At 43.8% G+C, this 20,912-nt stretch overlaps 1 protein-coding gene across 4 annotated transcripts in view; it reads right to left on the bottom strand.

Moving 5' to 3' along the window:
- Positions 1–20,912, bottom strand: part of btbd9 (BTB (POZ) domain containing 9) — a 153,770-nt gene that overhangs the window by 81,302 nt on the left and 51,556 nt on the right. The gene's annotated exons all lie outside the window — the stretch shown is intronic.

Below are 20,912 nucleotides of genomic sequence, written 5' to 3'. Positions count from 1 at the left end.
AATTAATATCAGTCTTCAAGGAGGCTATTACACATGAATAAAATGTAATCATAAAATTACTTTTTGACTTGCTTGTGCTACTTTTGGGATCAGGAACTGGAGAAACAATATCTAAACTGGCAAATCTGGGAGTGAATTGCTGGAAATTAGCGTATTTCAAGCCTTCAAAGTGAAGAGTTGATGCCGAAGTCAATACAGTGTGGAGCTGGAGGAACACAGCAGGCCAGTAGAATCAGACGAGCAGGAAAGTTGACGTTTCAGGTCTGGCCCCTTCATCAGGACTCCTCTGAGAACTGTTCTGAGGAAGGGTCACCGGACCCGAAACATTAACTCTGTTTTCTCCTCCACAGATGCTGCCAGACCTGCTGAACTTTTCCAGCAACTTTGTTTTTGTAAATGTACGTATATAGCTGAGGTGTCAGGAGAGGCTGAGAAATCTGCTTATTAAAACACAGTATTGTGACATTTATTGGGAGAGGGAGACAGTATAAAAGCTAATTGTTTACTACATAGTATAAAATACTGGTTTAGCTTCAGCTGGAATGCTTTATCCAGTTCTGGGCAGAGCACTGTGGAAGGATGTGAAATATAAAGAGGGTGCACAAAAGACTTATGAGAATGGCTCCAGGTATGGTAGACTTGAGTTATGTGAATAGACTGGAGACGTTGAGGCTAGTCTCATTGGAGAAGGTCATGTCTGAGGATCTAGAACATAGAACTTGGAACAGTACAGGCCCTTCGGCCCACGATGTTGCGCCAAACTTTTACCATAATACTAAGGACTATCTAACTACCACCCCTACCTTATACTATCATCCATATGCCTATCTAATAACTGCTTAAATGCCCCTAATGAGGCCGACTCCACCACCATCTCCAGCAAGGTATTCTATGCCCCGGCCACTCTCTGAGTAAAGAACCTACGTCTGATGTCTCTCCTATATCTACCTTCACTCACTTTAAAACTATGCCCCCTCATAATAGCTACCTCTGCCTGAGGAAAACGTCTCCGGCTCTGGCTGTCCACTATCTATATCTCTGATCATTTTGTACACCTCTAAGTCACCAGTCATCCTTCATCATTCTAAAGAGAAAAGCCCTAGCGCTCTCAACCTTACCTCGTAAGACTTTCTCCGCATTCCATTGTATGTGTCTTTGGTTCTTCTAATAGAGTCATCAGTGTTTCTTTGGCCAGGTTGATGGCCAAAGATCAACATCAACCTGGCCAAAGAAACACTGACTACACTATTAGAAGAACAGAAGACACATACACCAGACACCACCAACCTCATCAGCAAGGACAACATCAAGCTAGTGGACCTATGCCTCACCACCCATTTCACTTTCAATAACAAAACCTACAGACAGACCAACGGTACACCCATGGGATCTCCGATATCAGGGTTCTTAGCAGAGGCAGTAATGCAGAGACTCGAACAAACAGCTCTGCCAATCATCCAACCCAAACTTTGGGTCCGCTACGTGGATGACACCTTTGTCATCACTAAACAAAACAAATTACAGGAAACCTCCAAGACCATCAATAATACCCTTACTGGCATAACATTCACAAAAGAGGAGGAAAACAACAGCAAACTGCCATTCCTAGATGTCACAGTAGAACGAACAGTCAATGGAGAACTTCAAACCAGCGTCTACAGGAAAACAACACATACGGACCAAATACTGAACTACAGGAGCAACCATCCCAACACCCACAAACGAAGCTGCATTAGAACATTATTCCAACGAGCCACCACACACTGCAGCACAGAGGAACTACGAAGAGCAGAAGAAAATCACCTATACAGCGTATTCAAAAAGAACGGGTACCCAATGAACACATTCCGCCGATTTCTCAGCAACAAACCCAAACAAACAGACAAAACGGGCCCAGAAACCATAACCACTCTCCCCTACATCAAAGATATTTCCGAAATGACTGCCAGACTACTCGGACCTCTTGGCATCAGGGTAGCCCACAAACCCACCAACACACTAAAACAGCAGCTAATGAACTTAAAAGACCCTACACAGACAACAAATAAAACAAACGTCATCTAGAAAATACCTTGCAAGAACTGTGACAAACACTACATTGGACAAACAGGCAGAAAGCTAGCCACCAGGATACATGAACATCAACTAGCCACAAAACGATATGACCCACTATCACTCGTATCCTTAAATACAGATGAGGAAGGACACCACTTTGATTGGGACAACACATCCATCCTAGGACATGCCAAACAGAGACATGCACGAGAATTCCTAGAAGCATGGCATTCCAACCGGAATTCCATCAACAAACACATTGATTTGGAGCCCATCTACCATCCTCTGAGAAAAAGAACAGGAAATGACATCACCAACCCAAGGAACCCTGAACAGATAAATAGAAAGCGGGACATAACACCAGCACTTCATCGGAGGCTCACTGATGATGTTACCTAGAATGGTGACGAAACGTCTGAAAACTAACCTTCCAGCTCAGCGAGAAAACTCACATCCATAGAACATAGAACATTACAGCACAGTACAGGCCCTTTGGCCCTCGATGCTGTGCCGACCCGTCATACCAACCTGAAGCCCATCTAACCTACACTATTCCATGCACGTCCATATGCTTATCCAATGATGACTTAAATGTGCCTAAAGTTGGTGAATCTACTACCATTGCAGGCAAAGCGTTCCATTCCCTTACTCCTCTCTGAGTAAAGAAACTACCTCTGACATCTGTCCTATATCTTTCACCCCTCAATTTAAAGCTATGCCCCCTCGTGCTTGCCGTCACCATCCTAGGAAAAAGGCTCTCCCTATCCACCCGATCTAGCCCTCTGATTATTTTATATGTTTCAATTAAGTCACCTCTCAACCTTCTTCTCTCTAATGAAAACAGCCTCAAGTCCCTCAGCCTTTCCTCTTAAGACCTTCCCTCCATACCAGGCAACATCCTAGTAAATCTCCTCTGCACCCTTTCCAAAGCTTCCACATCCTTTTTATAATGCGGTGACCAGAACTGTACGCAATACTCCAAGTGCAGCCGTACCAGAGTTTTGTACAGCTTCACCATAACCTCTTGGTTCCGGAACTCGATCCCTCTATTAATAAAAGCGAAAACACTGTACGCCTTCTTAACAGCCCTGTCAACCTGGGAGGCAACTTTCAAGGGGGCAGGTGAAGTGAATGGATAAAGACTCGGCAGATTGAATATAATACGGGGGCAATGTGAGGTTCGAAAGTTTGGCAGTAAGGATAGAACATAGAACAGTATCGGCCCTTCGGCCCATGATGGTGTGCTGAACAATTATCTTCATAAGATCAGTCTACTCTGCATACCCTACATGTTACCATTGTCCATATGCCAATCCAAGAGTCACTTAAAAGTCTCTAAAGTATCTGATTCTACTACCACTGCCGGCAGCACATTCCAGACGCCCACTACTCTCTGTGTAAAGAACCTACCTCTGGCATCCCCCCCCTACACCTTCCACCTTAAAATTATGCCCCCTCGTAACATGTCATTTCTGCCCTGGTAAAAAGTCTCTGGCTATCCATTCTATCTATGTCTGCCATCATCTTGTAAAATAGAAGAGCTGAATATTATTTGAATGAAGAAAGACTGCAGCAAGTTATAAAAGAGGGGGATTTGGGAGACCTTGTCCATGAATCACAAAAAGCTAACACTCAAGTTCAGTAGATAAAAGGAAAGGTAAAGTGAAAGCTGGTCTTTATTTCAAAGTTAATGGAGTACTAAGTAGGGGGAGTTTGCTAAAACGGTACAAAATATGGTATATTTAAATGATTTAGACTTGAACGTTGGAGCATCAATAAATAAAATCGTTGGGATGGTAAAAAATGAGGATTGGCCTTTGAATATGGGTGGCTACAGATGAGCATCTCAGACAGGCTGATCAGTGACAAACAGAATTCAATCTGGATAAGTATGAGGTGATTCACTTGGGCAGGGCAAACAAGGCAAGGGAATGCATGGTCAACAGGAGGACCCTGGGAAATACAGAGGATCAGATGGACCTTGGTGTGCATGGACACTGGTCGCTTAAGGGATCAGGAAAGATGGATAAAGTCATTAAGACAGCAAATGGCATACTCACCTTTGTTAGCTGGACTGCGTTTAAGGGCAGAGAGGTTTTGCTGGAAATGTATAAAACATTGGTTAGGTCACAGATAGTGTAATTGGCACAGTTACAGAACCCACATTATAGGAGAGTTGTGATAGAGATGGAGAAGGTGCAGAGCAGATTTATGGGACGTTGCATGGGCTTGCAAGTTTCAGTTATGAAAAAGGATTAGATAGACTGGGATTGTTTTCCATAGAAGATTGAGACAGAATATGATTGAAATGTATACAATTGAAGGGCACAGATAGGGAACTTAATTTGAATTAATGATATTGTCAATGTCTATTTCCTTGCTGCGCAGACACTAAAAATTGCAGAATGGTTACAACGTACAAAGAAGCTATTCAGCTCACTGTGTCTGCACCAGCTCTCTCCAAGAGAAATTCACCCCGTGTCTATCTCCCTGTCAACAACAGTGCTCGGAATCCCCAGTAAGGGCCATCAACCGGGTCTGGCCCATCTCCTTCACCTCTGCCCCTACCCCCTCTCTTCCCTCGTGCTATAGCGACAGGGTTCCCCTTGTTCATACCTATCATCCCACCAGTATCCGCATCCACAGGACCATTTGTTGCCATTTTCACCATCTCCAGTGAGATGCCACTACCGGATGCACAATTCCCTCCTCTCCGTGGTCACCCTCCCACAGGGACTGCTCCCTCCCATAGAACATAGAACTGCACAGCATAGTACAGGCCCTTCGGCGCACAATGTTACGCTGAACTTTTACCCTAATCCTAAGGCCTATCTGATCTCCACCCCTACCTTATAATATCGTTCATAGGCCTATCTAATAGCCGTTTAAATGTCCCTAATGAGGCCCACTCCAATACCCTCTCCAGCAATGCATTCCATACCCCTACCACTCTGAGTAAAGAACCTACCTCTGACATCTCCCCTATATCTACCTCCACTCACTTTAAAACTATGACCCCTCGTAATAGCTACCTCCACCCTAGGAAGAAGTCTCTGGCTGTCTACTCTATCTATACCTCTGATCATTCTGTACACCTCATGTCTCTGGACATTCTTGCTTAACTCCTAAAACTGTCCCTTGGCCTCACAGCACTTTTCCCTGTAACTGCAGATGTAATACCTGCCCATTTCCCTCCTCCCTCCTCAGTTAGAAGGTCCCAAACATACCTTCCAGGTGAAGCAGCGCTTTACTTGTGTTTCCCAGAATCTAGTCCACTGCATTCACTGCTCACAATGTGGTCTTCTCTACATTGGGGAAATGAACCGTAGGCTGGGTGACTGCTTCACAGAACACCTATGTTCGCTCCTCAAGAGAGACCCTGAGCTTCGCTTTGCCTGCCACTTTAATGAGCCTCCCTGTCCCTGACCAACGTCACTGTCTCAGGCTTGCTCCAGCAAAGCTCAGTACAGGCTGGAAGTACACCAAATCATTTTCCACTAGGGGACCCTGCAATCCTTTGGACTCGTGTTCAATAACTTTAGGGCTTGGGGAATGAGTCAGGATGGGATGCTCTTTAGAGGGCACCCCTCAGACTACAGCTGGAATACTGTGCAAAAACAGAAGTTGCTGGAAAAGCTCAGCAGGTCTGGCAGCATCTGTGAAGAAAAATAAAATCAGAGTTAACGTTTTGGATCCAGTGACCCTTCCTCAGGGAGAGTTGAGTGGATTGGGTATGCATCTGTAGCAAATAGAAGATTCAGAGGCGACTTTATTCATACAAACAAAATGCTTCAGGAACTTGACAGGGTAGATGCAACAACGTTGTTTCTCCTTAGTCAAAGACCAGGCAGCACAATCTCAGAAGAAGAAGTCATACATTTAAGACAGATGAGGAGGAATTTCATCACTGAGAGAGTAATGACTCTGTGGAAGTCTTTACTGAGATTGACATTTTTAATCAGTAAGAAAATCAAGGGTTAGGGGGGAAAAGGCAAGAAGAGAGTGGAGTTGAAGATCAGCAGATCAGTCATATAACTAATAGCCAAAAATTTAAATGTGAATGAAATGCAATTACAGCTTAATGAGCTAACCTGCTGAAAAGTCTTGTGATAAGGACCCATTTACCATGGAATTGTTATAAATGTTCCTAAACAAAAGAGGATTGGCAGGAATCTGCATAATCAAAAGACATATATAGACCCGTCAACCAAAATGGGAGCAGTATCACCAACAAAAAAATTATATCATCTCTACAGGGTGGGAGCAGGCCATTCGGCCCATCAAGCCCATACCAATTCCCCTAAGAGCATTCCATGTATACCTGCCCCCTCTACCCTATCTTTGTAACCCTCCCATTTCCCATGGCTAATCCACCTAGCCTGTACATCCCTGGACAATTTGGCATGGTCAATCCATATAACCCACATGTCTCTGGTCTTAATGCAACATCCCACCAGAGATTTGAGCCATAACCAGCAAGGATTTGGAGAGGACAGGGAGAACTTCAGAGCAGCGCTTGTACAAAGAATGACCTTGAATCAGGACTCAGAGGACAACGGAAAACTGTAGGAAGAACTAGTATACAAAATGGTTCCTGAACCAAGACTCAGTGAGGCTCCTTTGGAGGAAGAACAAAGATCCGCTCCACCTCTTTAAATCAGTCACTGTATCTTATTCTTACCCTTTATTAATAAATACTCGCTTATTAGTGGATGCAATGAGTGTGTGTTTATCTGCAATTCCAGTTGAACAGAGCGGCATTCTGACCCCTTGAGTGAAAGGCAGGGAACAGAGGGTGATGAGAGAGTCTGTATCCCTCTGGCGAAGAAAGATTGGATAGGCTGGGGCTAATTTCCTTGGACCAGCAAAGGTTGACAAGGAACCTGACAGAGATGCTCAAGATTATGAAAGGCATGGATAAGGTGGATAGGTAGGCACTTTCTCCAATAGTACGGAGGTCAATATCAGGGGCATAAATTTAAGGTCAGAGTAGAAGGCTAAGAGGAGAATTGTTGAGAATTTCCTTCATTCAGAGGGTTGTGGGAGTGTGGAACTCACTGGCTGAAACGGTGGTTGATTCATAAGCAATACTGAGATATTCACTTACATTGCCAAAGCATCCAGGGCTATGGAGCTGGAAAAAGGGATGTTGACTAGCATGGACATGCTGGGTCAAATGGCTTCACTCCGTGCTGTAAAAGTCAATCACTTCTATGCCAATCTTAACTCAACTCTCATCAGTCTCTGAATTACCACTCATGTTTATTTATTAATGAAGGAGACGCCTTCTGAGAAGCAACTCTTAAATATTGTGCCTTTAATGCTTAACTACAGTAAGAGGAATTGTTGTTAAAACAAACAAACTTTTAAGTAATATTGATGGAAAACAGAAACAAAAACAAAAATGTTGCATTAAGCTTTTGATTGTTCTGGCTCTTTAGATTCTAGCTCAACATCCCCCATCATCAGAGAAATAGAAGAAAGAGTTTACCTGGACGGGTAAGTAAAATTTGATGCAAACAAACAGTCTTATCTCTCAGAAGGCAGCCTAAAGACAGCTAATAACAAAGGGTCAGCCAGTACATTGATGGAGAAAGTGAAGTCACATGGGGTCCAGGGTGTGCTAGCGAGATGGATAAAAATCTGGCTAGGCAACAGGTGACAGAGAGTAGTAGCAGAAGGGAGTTTCTCAAATTGGCGACCTGTGACTAGTGGTGATCCACAGGGATCTGTGCTGGGACCACTGTTGTGTGCGATATAAGTAAATGATTTGGAAGGAAGTATAGGTGGACTGATCAGCAAGTTTGTAGATGACACTAAGATTGGTGGAGTAGCAGATAGTGAAGGGGACTGTCAGGAAATCCAGCAGAATATAGTCAGACTGGAGAGCTGGGCAGATAAATGGCAGATGGAGTTCAATCCGAGCAAATGCGAGGTAATGCATTTTGGAAGATCAAATTCAAGGGCGAACTATACAGTAAATGGAAAAGTCCTGAGGAAAATTTCAGGGAGATCTGGGTGTTCAGGTCTATTGTTCCCTGAAGGTGACAACGCAGGTCAATAGGGTGGTCAAGAAGGCATGTGGCATGCTTTCCTTCATCGGACGGGGTATTGAATACAAGAGTTGGCAGGTCATGTTGCAGTTGTATAGGTCTTTGGTTCGGCCACATTTGGAGTACTGTGTACAGTTCTGGTCGCCACATTACCAAAAGGATGTGGATGCTTTGGAGAGGGTGCAAAGGAGGTTCACCAGGATGTTGCCTGGTATGGAGGGCGCTAGCTATGAAGAAAGGTTGAGTAGGTTAGGATTATTTTCATTAGAAAGACAGAGATTGAGGGGGAACCTGATTGAGGTCTACAAAATCATGAGGGGTACAGACAGGGTGGGTAGCAAGAAGCTTTTTCCCCAGAGTGTGGGACTCAATTACAAGGGGTCAATAGTTCAAAGTGAGAGGAGGAAAGTTTATGGGAGATATGCGTGGCAAGTTCTTTATGCAGAGGGTGGTGGGTGCCTGGAACGCGTTGCCAGCGGAGGTGGTAGATGCAGACACGTTAGTGTCTTTTAAGATATATCTGGACAGGTACATGGATGGGCAGGGAGCAAATAGACACAGACACTTAGAAAATAGACAACAGATTAGATAGAGGATCTTGACTGGCGCAGGCTTGGAGGGTCGAAGGGCCTGTTCCTGTGCTGTAATTTTTTTGTTCTTTGTTCTATTGCAATGGGCACAGGAGGGTGGGCAGTTGGAAAGGTGCTTCAAACACAGATACACACATTTAACATCAACCAATGTTGATGAGAAATCACTGCATAGTTGCCTCAGATTCCTTTTCGAAGATTATAATGAGCAACAGCTGCATCTGCAAGGATCAAGCCAAACTGAGACAATAACAAGAGAGCGGAACTCTATGTGGCATGACACAGAGGAAGAATGAGATCCTGTGTTAGCATAAACTACAAGAAGCATGAGCAGAAGCATGCCATTCAGCTTGAGTCAGCTCCACCCATCACTGAGGTCATAGGCAATCAGAATCTTCAACTCTACTTTCCTGTTATTCCCTGTAATCCGTGATTTCCATGCTGATTAAGAATCTGTCAATCTCAACTTGAATATATTTAATGTTCCAGCTTCATTATCCTCTTAGATCAGTAATTCCTCCTTATCTCGACCTTAAACGTATGACTCCTCATTCTGAGATTATGCCCTCTGGACCTTAACTCTCTTCACTAGGGGAACCAATCTTCCTGCAACGACCCTGTCAAGTCTTCTAAGAATCTTATATGCTTCAATAAAGTTGCCTCATTCTTTTAAACTCCAATGAGTACAAATTCAATCTGCTCAACCTCTCCTCATCTGACCTGGTGTCAGCTTTGTGAGCCATCTCTGGTCTCCAATGCCAGCCAATATATTTTTCATAGATAAGGGGTCCAAAACCACTCACTGCATTCCAGCTGTGGTCTAACTGGTACCTTGTAGTCTATTCCCTTTGAAATAAAAGCCAACAGTCCAAATGCCTTCCCTATTATCCACTAAACATTGGTACTAGCTTTTTGCAATTGATGAATGAGGACTCAAACATTCCTCTGTGTTGCAGTTTTCTGCAGCCTTTCCCCACTGAAATAACATTCAGTTCCTCTATTCTTTGTAAAAAAGTACATAACCTCACATTCTCCCACATTATATTCCATCTGCCAAGTTTTATCCCCACTTGTTTAATCTGTCCATATGCTTCTGCAAACTTTGTGTTATTCTCAACATGTGCCCTCCCACCTACCTTTGTGCAATCTGCAAACTCTCTGCAGTGCACTCACTTTCCGAATTCCAGTCATTAATACACAAAGGAAAAACCAAGAAATAAAAACTGTTATGTATGTGGCCCTTTAAAAAAGCGAGGTGACCTGGAAGTGGGAGCTAGAGGAACCACCTAGGACCGACTGTGGAGCTGAGAGGATGCACAATAAAGTATTCCCTGCTCGAGTTTATCCTCTGTCTACCTTGAGTACTATTTATGTGATTCTAGTGAACACAACCATCATAACTGGTGAGAAGAATGAGACCCAGCCCACAACTATGTGAGTGTGACCTTTCTTTTGGTCAGGAAGAAAACAGTGCAACATTGTGGGGGTAACATTGGAGGAAGTGGTCGCGAGGAAATTCAGGCTGTGGTTGACACCAGGGAGCAGGCCGACAGTGATGGTCGTGAGGGGGCTCAGGCTGCGGGCGATATCTGAAGAGGGAGTTCTCACTGGGAGCTTACTGAAATTGTCACGGAGTGCTGTGAGAGGGGAGTCAGGCTGCGGGCGATGCGAAGGAAGAACGATATGCTATAACAGTCAGTGAGTGAATGGCCAACATGGAGAATGTTCACTGTGGGGGCTCGGGCTACAAACAGCTACTTGATGTGAGACGGAGGAAAAACTCTTGCTGTTTGAAGCGATGGAATGATTTGAAGAACAACAGAATGTAGAATGTTATACACCAAATGTTTTGATGCATATTTAAAGGAGAATATGATGGTTGAAGGCAATAATGTTATCAGTATTCACAGAACATAGAACAATACAGCGCAGAACAAGCCCTTTGGCCCTCGATGTTGCACCAACCTGTGAACTAATCTAAGCCCCTGCCCCCTACACTATCCCATCATTATCCATCTGCTTATCCAAGGACTGTTTAAATGCCCCTATTGTGGCTGAGTTAACTACATTGGCATGCAGGGCGTTCCACGCCCTTACCACTCTCTGAGGAAAGAACCTGCCTCTGACATCTGTCTTAAATCTATCACCTCTCAATGTGTAGCTGTACCCCTTGTACAAGCTGAAGTCATCATCGTCGGAAAAAGACTCTCACTGTCCACCCTATCTAATCCTCTGATCATCTTCAAAATAGCTACGTCTATGGAGTTGGCTGCCAGCAATACAACACCCAGGTGCACAGAGTTTGCAAACCCCAGCCAATACTGAATTGCTATGTATTGGACCAGAGTGCCAAATTGCCTCTGTATGGAGTGAAAAGGTGACTACCCTGCATTATTTGGACAATTAAAAGTTAAATTGGGGCGTGGCTAATAGACTGGCAGACTCAAAAACGAGTTTGCAAGAAATTTTGTACAGGAATAAAGATGTCTTCAAGAGACCCTGGAATGAAGGAAAGGAGTAGAAAATTAACTTTGGTTGAAGCAGGACGGCTCATTCAAGGAGTCCAAAGGTGTATCCAATGCTATATACTATTCAGCCTAAGGTGGAGGCAGAACTAGAACCGCTGTTGAACCTGGGAGCAATGAAGCCAGTCATCACCAGTGAATGGGCCACTCCACACATTCAGGGTGAAGATTTGTGGTGACTTAAGCTCACAGTCAATCTAGCCTTGCGTGTGAATCAATACCCACTTCCATTCATTTAGGACCTTTTTAGCGGACTGGCTGGAGATAAGAAATTCTCAAAAGTGGATCTGTCGCAGGTCTACTTGCAGACAGAAGACACGAAGGAGTCCCAGCTGCTGATGACAACAGTGATACTGTTAATGGCAGAACCCTTAGGTACATTAATAAATAAACAGATCTGGGCGTGCAGGCCCACAGTTCCCTATAAGCGGTCTAACAGATGGCCAAAGTGATTAAGAAAGCATATGGCATGCTTGCCTTCATAGGCCAGGGCATACAGTGCAGGAATTGGCAAACCATGTTGCAGCTTTATAAAACCCCCGTTAGGCAGCGTATGGAGCACTGTGTGTAGTTTTGGTCACCACATGACAGGGAGGGTGTGGAAGCTTTGGAGAGAGCGCAGAGAATGTTCACCAGCATGTTGCCTGGTCTCCAGGGCATTTGGCGATGAGGAAAGGTTAAAAAGACTCGGATTATTTTCACTGGAAAGATGGCAGCTGTGGGGAGGCCTGATAGAGGGCTACAGAATTATGAAGGGCGTAGATGGGGTGGATAGTCAGAAAAAGGGAACACAGAAATGCCTGATGAACTAAATTCTTACTTCACATCTGTCTCTCAAAGGAGAACACAAATAAATGCCAGAAATGCCAGGAAACACAAAGTTTAGTGAAAGAAAGTAGAAGCAAATCTGTACTGAAGTAGAGAAATGGTGTTGCAGAAAGTTATGGGACTGAAGGCTGATACATTCCCAAGGCCAGATAATCTATATTCCAGAGAACCAAAGAGGCCAAAGAAATAGTGCATAAGCTGTGGTCACCTTCCGAGATTCTTTAGACACTGGAACACTTCCTACCAATTAGAGGGTAGCTAATGTAACCCGATTATTTAAAAAGCAAGATAAAAAGAAAATAGGGAATTATAGACCACTGAATCTGACATCAGTAGTGGCAAAGATGTGAGAGCCCATTGTCAAGAATTTTATAGAACATTTGGAAAGCAATGGCAGAATCAGACACAATTAGAATTAATTTAAAAAAGGAAATCATGCTTGATAAATCCTCTGAAATTCTTGGAGGATGTAACTAGCAGACTTGATAAGGGGGAGCCAGTGGATGTGGTTTATTTGAACTCAGGAGGCTTTCAACAAAGTCCCACATAAGAAATTAACATCTAAAATTAATGCAAATGGTATTGGGACTAATGTACTGAGATGGACAGAAAATTGATTAGCTGACAAGAAACAAAGAGTAGGAATGTAATGGTCTTTTTCAGGATGGCAGCCAGTGATTAGTGGAATTCCACAAGAATTAGTACTGGCACCACAATGGTTTATGTTATATGTGAATGATTTGGACAAAGAAACTTAGGGCATTGGTGCTAAACTTGCAGAAGACACAAAGATGGATGGCAGTGGAGGAAGTGTTGAGGAAGTGGGGAAGCTGTAGAAGGATTTCAAGAGGTTAGGAGAGTGGGCAAAGAAGTTGCAGAAAGAATCCAAAATGGGAACCTGTGGGCTATGTATTTTGATAGGAACAATTGTGGCATAAACTAATTTCTAAACAGGAAAAGGGTCTCTACTCGGTGGAGGTTAGAAGGATGAAGGGGATCTCATTGAAACTTACAGAATACTAACAGGCCTGGATAGATGTGGAAAAGATGTTTCCAATCATAGGAAAGATTATGGCCCAAGGGAGCAGCCTCAGGGTGCAGAGATGATCCTATAGAAGATGAGGAGGAATTTCTTCAGCCAGAGGGAGGTGAATCTGTGGAAATCATTGCTGCAGAATCTGTGGAGGCAAAGTCATTGATTGTGTTTGAGACAGAGATAGATAGATTCTTGATTAGTTATGGGTTCAAAGATTAAGGGGCGAAGGCAAGAGAATGCGCATGAGAAACATATTCTGATCAAACGGTGGCGCAGACTTGATGGGCCAAATGGCCTAATTTTGCTTCTTTATTTTATGTCTTATGGGGTCTTAACATTCAGGGATTTCTAGCTTATGATGAGACAGAAGGGAAAGACATGGTGGTGGGGTAGCGCTGTCATTAAGAGATGAAATAAAGACAATCAAGGCTCAGATTACGGAGAGTCTTTGTGAGTGAAGCTACAAAACAGCAAGGGAAGGAAGATAACAAAGTGTGAAGCTGGATGAACACAGCAGGCCAAGCAGCTTCTTAGGAGCACAAAAGTTGACGTTTCAGGCCTAGACCCATCATCATTATTGATAGGAGCAGATTAGGTCAATCAAACTGGAAAGTGTAACTGTGATAATAAATTCAGAGTGCATTAGGGCTTGTTTTCTAGAGCAATATATCATGGATCCAACCTTAACGCAGGCTATCATTTATCTGGTAATAGGTAATGCAACAGATTTAGCAAAATACCTCAGAGTTAAAGGTCCCCTGGGAAGTACTGATCAGAACATGATACAACTTAATATTCAGCTTAAGGATGAGAAACCTGGGTCAGAAACAAGTGTGTTTAACTTAAATAAAGGGAATTACATTGAAATGAGGACAGAATTGGTCAAGGTGAATTGGACGGATAGATTAGCAGAAATGACAGCAAGCAAATGGTGGTAGTCATTTAAAGAGATAATCCACGACTCAGGAAAAAATAGAATCTTTCCTTCTTACTAGGATATAAGAGAACGATAAACCAACCACAGCTAACCAAGGAAGTTAAGGAGCGTATTAAGTTGAAAAAAAGGATTTAAGGAGGCAAAGATCAATGATTTGTCTCAAAGGTAAGAATACATTCAGAATTCAAAAAAGGAGAACTATAACAAAAATAACTGAGAAAATAAACACGAAGGCAAACTAGTAGGGAATTTAAAATTGACAATGAAGCTTTCTTCAACTATATACGAAGGACTGGAGCGGCCCCTTAGATTAGAAAATGAATCTGGAGAGATAGTTATGAGCAGTAAGGAAATTGCATAAGAGTTAAACTACTACTAAAGAAAACGGGGTGGTGGAAGGTGCAACTAAGAACCTTCACCTGAGTAGAATAGTGGTATTAATCGAACTAATGGAGATAAAGGCAAAAAAGACCCTTGAGTCGAGTGCCTTCTGAGGATCCTAGAAGATTAGCTGATGAGATAGGGCATATATTGGTTAAAGTTTTCCAAAAATCCTTGTATTCTGAAGAAATACCAGAGCATCCCTCCATTTCTGTTCCAGCAGCAGGAACTCTAACCAAGGAGGACTCTCATGTGTTGTTAAGGTAATATTTCTTATACATCGTGTGATTGATTAAAAATTAAATTGGCTAATTGAATAAGACTGTAGCAGAGAAGCACTAGAAAGTATAGCGAGTTTTGAGAAGATTTGTAGCTCAGGCTGAGGTTCTGGATGTGAGTTTGCTCGCTGAGCTGCAAGGTTAGTTTTCAGACGTTTCGACACCATTCTAGGTAACATCATCAGTGAGCCTCCGACAAAGCGCTGGTGTTATGTCCCGCTTTCTATTTATCTGGTTAGGTTTCCTTCGGTTTTTGATGTCATTTCCTGTGTTGGTGATGTCATTTCCTGTTCCTTTTCTCAGAAAAGGAACCTTCTGCCTTTTGGCAGAAAGCTAGCCACCAGGATACATGACATCAACTAGCCACAAAACAACATGACCCACTATCACTCGTATCCTTACATACAGATGAGGAAGGACACCACTTTGATTGGGACAACACATCCATCCTAGGACAAGCCAAACACAGACACGCACGAGAATTCCTAGAAGCATGGCATTCCAACCGGAATTCCATCAACAAACACATTGACTTGGAGCCAATCTACCATCCTCTGAGAAAAAGAACAGGAAATGACATCACCAACCCAAGGAAACCTGAACAGATAAATAGAAAGCGGGACGTAACACCAGCGCTTCGTTGGAGGCTCACTGATGATGTTACCTAGAATGGTGATGAAACGTCTGAAAACTAACCTTCCAGCTCAGCGAGCAAACTCACATCCAGAACTAGAAAGTATTTAATACATAAATTGTAAAAGTTATTTAATTAAGTAGTATGGCTGGACAGGTGCTGTAGCTGTATGATGTGGGAGCTGGCTGATCCCATTGTGAACAGCAGCGACCCCATCTGCAGCAAGTGTTGGTTGCTGGAAGAACTCCGGATCAGAGTAAATAATCCAGAATCTGAGCTTCAAACTCTGCGGCACATTCGGGAGGGGGAGAGTTACCAGGACACCTTGTTTCAGGAGGCAGTCACACCCAGTAGGTTAAGTAATTCAAATTCAATAAGTGTTCAGGGACAACAGGATGTGACTAAGTGAGGCAGGTAGGGGGATTCAGAGTTCAGGAGTGCAGGAGCCTCAGCCCTTGACCTTGACCAACAGGTATGAGATTCTTGCTCCCCGTACAGATGACGGAAAGGACTGTGCACAGGATGAGCCAGCTGACCACAGCACCATGGTGCAGAAGGCCATTCAAGAGGGGGGAGCAAAAAGACAGGTAGTTGTCATAGGGGATTTTATAATGAGGGGAACAGATAGTATCCTATGCAAGCCGGATCGGGAGTCTCGCCTGGTGTGTTGCCTGCCTGGTGCCAGGGTGCAGGACATCTCCGACAGGCTTGAAAGGATATTGGAGCAGGAGGGGGAGAATCCAGTTGTTGTGGTCCACGTTGGGACCAACAACATAGGCAAAGCTAGGGTAGAGGACCTGTTCAGGGAACATAGAACATTACAGCACACTACAGGCCCTTCGGCCCATGTTGTGCCGACCTGTCATACCGATCTCAAGCCCATCTAACCTACACTATTCCATGTACATCCATACGCTTGTCCAATGACGACTTAAATGTACCTAAAGTTGGCAAATCTACTACCGTTGCAGGCAAAGCCTTCCATTCCCTTACTACTCTCTGAGTAAAGAAATCACCTCTGACATCTGTCCTATATCTTTCACCCCTCAATTTAAAACTATGCCCCCTCATGCTCGCCGTCACCATCCTAGGAAAAAGGAGCTTCCTATCCACTCTATCTAACCCTCTGATTGTTTTATATGTTTCAATTAAGTCACCTCTCAACCTTCTTCTCTTGAATGAAAACAGCCTCAAGTCCCTCAGCCTTTCCTTGTAAGACCTTCCCTCCATACCAGGCAACATCCTAGTAAATCTCCTCTGCACCCGTTCCAAACCTTCCACATCCTTCTTATAATGCGGTGACCAGAACTGTACACAATACTCCAAGTGCGGCCACACCAGAGTTTTGTACAGCTTCACCATAACCTCTTGGTTCCGGAACTCGATCCCTCTACTAATAAAAGCTAAAACACTGTACGCCTTCTTAACAGCCCTGTCAACCTGGGTAGCAACTTTCAAGGATCAGTGTACATGGACACCGAGATCTCTCTGCTCATCCACACTGCTAAGAATCTTACCATTAGCCCTGTACTTTGCCTTCCGGTTACTCCTACCGAAGTGCATCACCTCACACTTGTCTGCATTAAACTCCATTTGCCACCTCTCAGCCCAGCTCTGCAGCTTATCTATGTCTCTCTGCAACCTACTGCATCCTTTGTCACTGTCGACAACGCCACCGACCTTAGTGTCGTCTGCAAATTTACTAACCCATCCTTCTACGCCCTCATCCAGGACATTTATAAAAATGACAAACAGCAGTGGACCTAACACCGACCCTTGCAGTACACCACTAGTAACTGCTCTCCAGGATGAACATTTCCCATCAACTACCACCCTCTGTCTTCTTTCAGCAAGCCAATTTCTGATCCAAACTGCTATATCTCCCACAATTCCATTCCTCCGCATTTTGTACAATAGCCTATTGTGGGGAACCTTATCAAACGCCTTGCTGAAATCCATATAAATCACATCAACCGGTTTACTCTCATCTATCTGTCTGGTCACCTTCTCAAAGAACTCAATAAGGTTTGTGAGGCACGACCTTCCCTTCACAAAACCGTGCTGACTATCCCTAATCAATTTATTCTTTTCTAGATGATTATAAATCCTATCCCTTATAACCTTTTCCAACACTTTACCAACAACTGAGGTAAGGCTCACTGGTCTATAATTACCAGGGTTGTCTCTACTCCCCTTCTTGAACAGGGGAACCACATTTGCTATCCTCCAGTCATCGGGCACTATCCCTGTAGACAATGACGAGTTAAAGATCAATGCCAAAGGCTCAGCAATCTCCTCCCCGGCTTCCCAGAGGATCCGAGGATAAATCCCATCCGGCTCAGGGGACTTATCTATCTTCACCCTCTGTAGGATTTCTAATACCTCTTCCTTGTGAACCTCAATCCCACCTAGCCTAGTAGCCTGTATCTCAGTATTCTCCTCGACAACATTGTCGTTTTCAAGAGTGAATACTGTTGAAAAATATTCATTTAGCGCTACCTCTGTCTCCTCTGACTCCACACACAACTTACCACTACTATCCTTGATTGGCCCTAATCTTACTTTTGTCATTCTTTTATTCCTTAAATACGTATCAAGCACTAGGAAAAAATACCTGAATCGATCTGGAACCAGAGTTCTAGTGAAAAGGATAAATAGGGTGGTCAGTAGGGCTTTAAACCTCTGAGGCGGGGCCGGGGGGGGGCAGTGAAAGCAACAGCAAGTTAAATGGAAAGATAGGCAGCAGGATAGCATCTGTACAGGTGGTTTAAGCTCGAGGCAGACTAGGAATGCAGCAAAAATGAAGAATAACTTAAGACATCTTAGGATTTCCAATATCTCTAATAATGATATGGAAGTTAGCATCAAGGCACTTTACCTAAATGCTCGTAGTATTCATAACAAAGTAGATTAATTAACGGCACAAATCATCTTGAATGATTATGATGTGGTCGGCATCACAGAGACATGGTTGCAGGGAGTTCAGGACTGGAATTAAACATCCACGGATTTACAACTTATCGAAAAGACAGGGAGGTGGGCAGAGGGGGTGGGGTTGCCTTGTTAGTTAAGAATGAAATTAAATCTACGGCACTAAATACATAGGGTCAGAAGATGTGGAGTCTGTGTGGGTGGAATTGAGGAACCACAAATGCAAAAAAACTACAATGTGAGTTATGTACAGACCTAACAGCGATCAGGACCGGGGCGCAAGATGCACTGAGAAATAAATATGGCATGTCAGAAAGGCAAGGTCACGGTGATCATGGGGGACTTCAATATGCAGGTGGATTGGGTGAATAATGTTGCTGGTGGATCCAAAGAATGAGAATTCATGGAATGTTTGCAGGATGGCTTTTTGGAACAGCTTGTGATGGAGCCCACAAGGGAGCAGGCTATTCTGGACTTAGTGCTATGTAATGAGCCAGACTTTATAAAAGACCTCAAAGTAAGGGAACACTTAGGAGGCAGCGATCATAATATGGTAGAGTTCAGTCTGCAGTTTGAAAGAGAGAAGGCAAAATTGGATATAATGGTGTTACAGTTAAATAAATGTAACTACAGGGGCATGAGGGGGGAATTGACGAAAATCGACTGGAAGCAGAGCCTCGGAGGGAAGACAGTAGAGCAACAATGGCAAGAGTTTCTGGGTGTAATTGAGGACACAGTACAGAGAGTCATCCCAAAGAAAAGAAAGATTATCGGGGTGGGGGGGGTGTGGGTTGTGGAGAGATTAGACAGCCATGGCTGACAAAAGAAGTCAGGAAATGTATCAAAGAAATAGAGACAGCCTATAAAGTGGCCAAGAGCACTGGGAAATCAGAAGATTGGGAAGGCTACAAAAACAAACAGAGGATAACCATGGTAGGCTCATTCAGAAGGTCAGGAGGAAAGGGATACAGGGGAACTTAGCTGTCTGGATACTGAATTGGCTGGCCAACAGAAGACAGTGAGTGGTAGTAGAAGGAAAATATTCTGCCTGGAAGTCAGTGGTGAGTGGGGTTCCACAGGGCTCTGTCCTTGGGCCTCTACTGTTTGTAATTTTTATTAATGACTTGGATGAGGGGATTGAAGGATGGGTCAGCAAGTTTGCAGACGACACAAAGGTCGGAGGTGTCATTGACAGTATAGAGGGCTGTTGTAGGCTGCAGCGGGATATGGACAGGATGCAGAGATGGGCTGAGAGGTGGCAGATGGAGTTCAACCTGGATAAATGCGAGGTGATGCATTTTGGAAGGTCGAATTTGAAAGCTGAGTACAGGATTAAGGATAGGATTCTTGGCAGGGTGGAGGAACAGAGGGATCTTGGTGTGCAGATACATAGATCCCTTAAAATGGCCACCCAAGTGGACAGGGTTGTTAAGAAAGCATATGGTGTTTTGGCTTTCATTAACAGGGGGATTGAGTTTAAGAGTCGTGAGATCTTGTTGCAGCTCTATAAAGCTTTGGTTAGACCGCACTTGGAATACCGCGTCCAGTTCTGGTCGCCATATTATAGGAAAGATGTGGATGCTTTGGAAAGGGTTCAGAGGAGGTTTACCAGGACGCTGCCTGGACTGGAGGGCTTATCTTATGAAGAGAGGTTGACTGAGCTTGGTCTCATTTCATTGGAGAAAAGGAGGAGAGGGGACCTAATTGAGGTATACAAGATAATGAGAGGCATAGATAGAGTTGATAGCCAGAGACTATTTCCCAGGGCAGAAATGGCTAGCACGAGGGGTCATAGTTTTAAGCTGGTTGGTGGAAAGTATAGAGGGGATGTCAGAGGCGGGTTCTTTACACAGAGAGTTGAGAGAGCATGGAATGCGTTGCCAGCAGCAGTTGTGGAAGCAAGGTCATTGGGGTCATTTAAGAGACTGCTGGACATGCATATGGTCACAGAAATGAGAGGGTGCATACATGAGGATCAATGGTCGGCACAACATTGTGGGCTGAAGGGCCTGTTCTGTGCTGTACTGTTCTATGTTCTATGTTCTATAACAAAGAGAGAAATAAGGAAGGTGTGGATCAAATATGAAGGTAGGCTAGCCAGTAATATTAGAAATGATAGTAAAAGTTCCTTTCAATACATAAGAAAGAAATGAGAGGCAAAAGTAGCCACTCCAAATTGATGCTGTAAGGCTAGTGATGGGAGATAAGGAAAGAGCTGAAGAACTTAATAAGTACTTTGCGTCAGTCTTCACAGTGGAAGACATGAGTAAATATCCCAACAATTAAGGAGAGTCGGGGGCAGAGTTGAGTATGGCAAGCATTACAAAAGAGAAAGTGCTAGAAAAGCTACAAGGTCTGAAAGTTGATAGATCTCCTGGCCCCAATGGGCTACATCCTAGAGTTCTGAGGGAGGTGGTTGAGGAAATAGCGGAGGCTTTGGTTGATCTTTCAGAAGTCACTGGAGTCTGGGAAAGTCCAAGATGATTGGAAAATTGCTGTTGTAACCCCCTTGTTTAAGAAAGGGTCAAGACAAAAGATGGAAAATTATAGGCCGATTAGCCTAACCTCTATTGTTGGTAAAATTCCAGAATCCATCATTAAGTATGAGATTTCTAAATTCTTGGAAGCGCAGGGTCAGGTTGGAACAAGTCAGCATGGTTTTAG

The sequence above is a fragment of the Stegostoma tigrinum genome, chromosome 4, assembly GCF_030684315.1.
Source record: "Stegostoma tigrinum isolate sSteTig4 chromosome 4, sSteTig4.hap1, whole genome shotgun sequence".
In the NCBI taxonomy this organism is placed as follows: Eukaryota; Metazoa; Chordata; class Chondrichthyes; order Orectolobiformes; family Stegostomatidae; genus Stegostoma; species Stegostoma tigrinum.
Note: the sequence above shows the minus strand (reverse complement) of the source record. Positions and strands in the feature narration are given on the sequence as shown.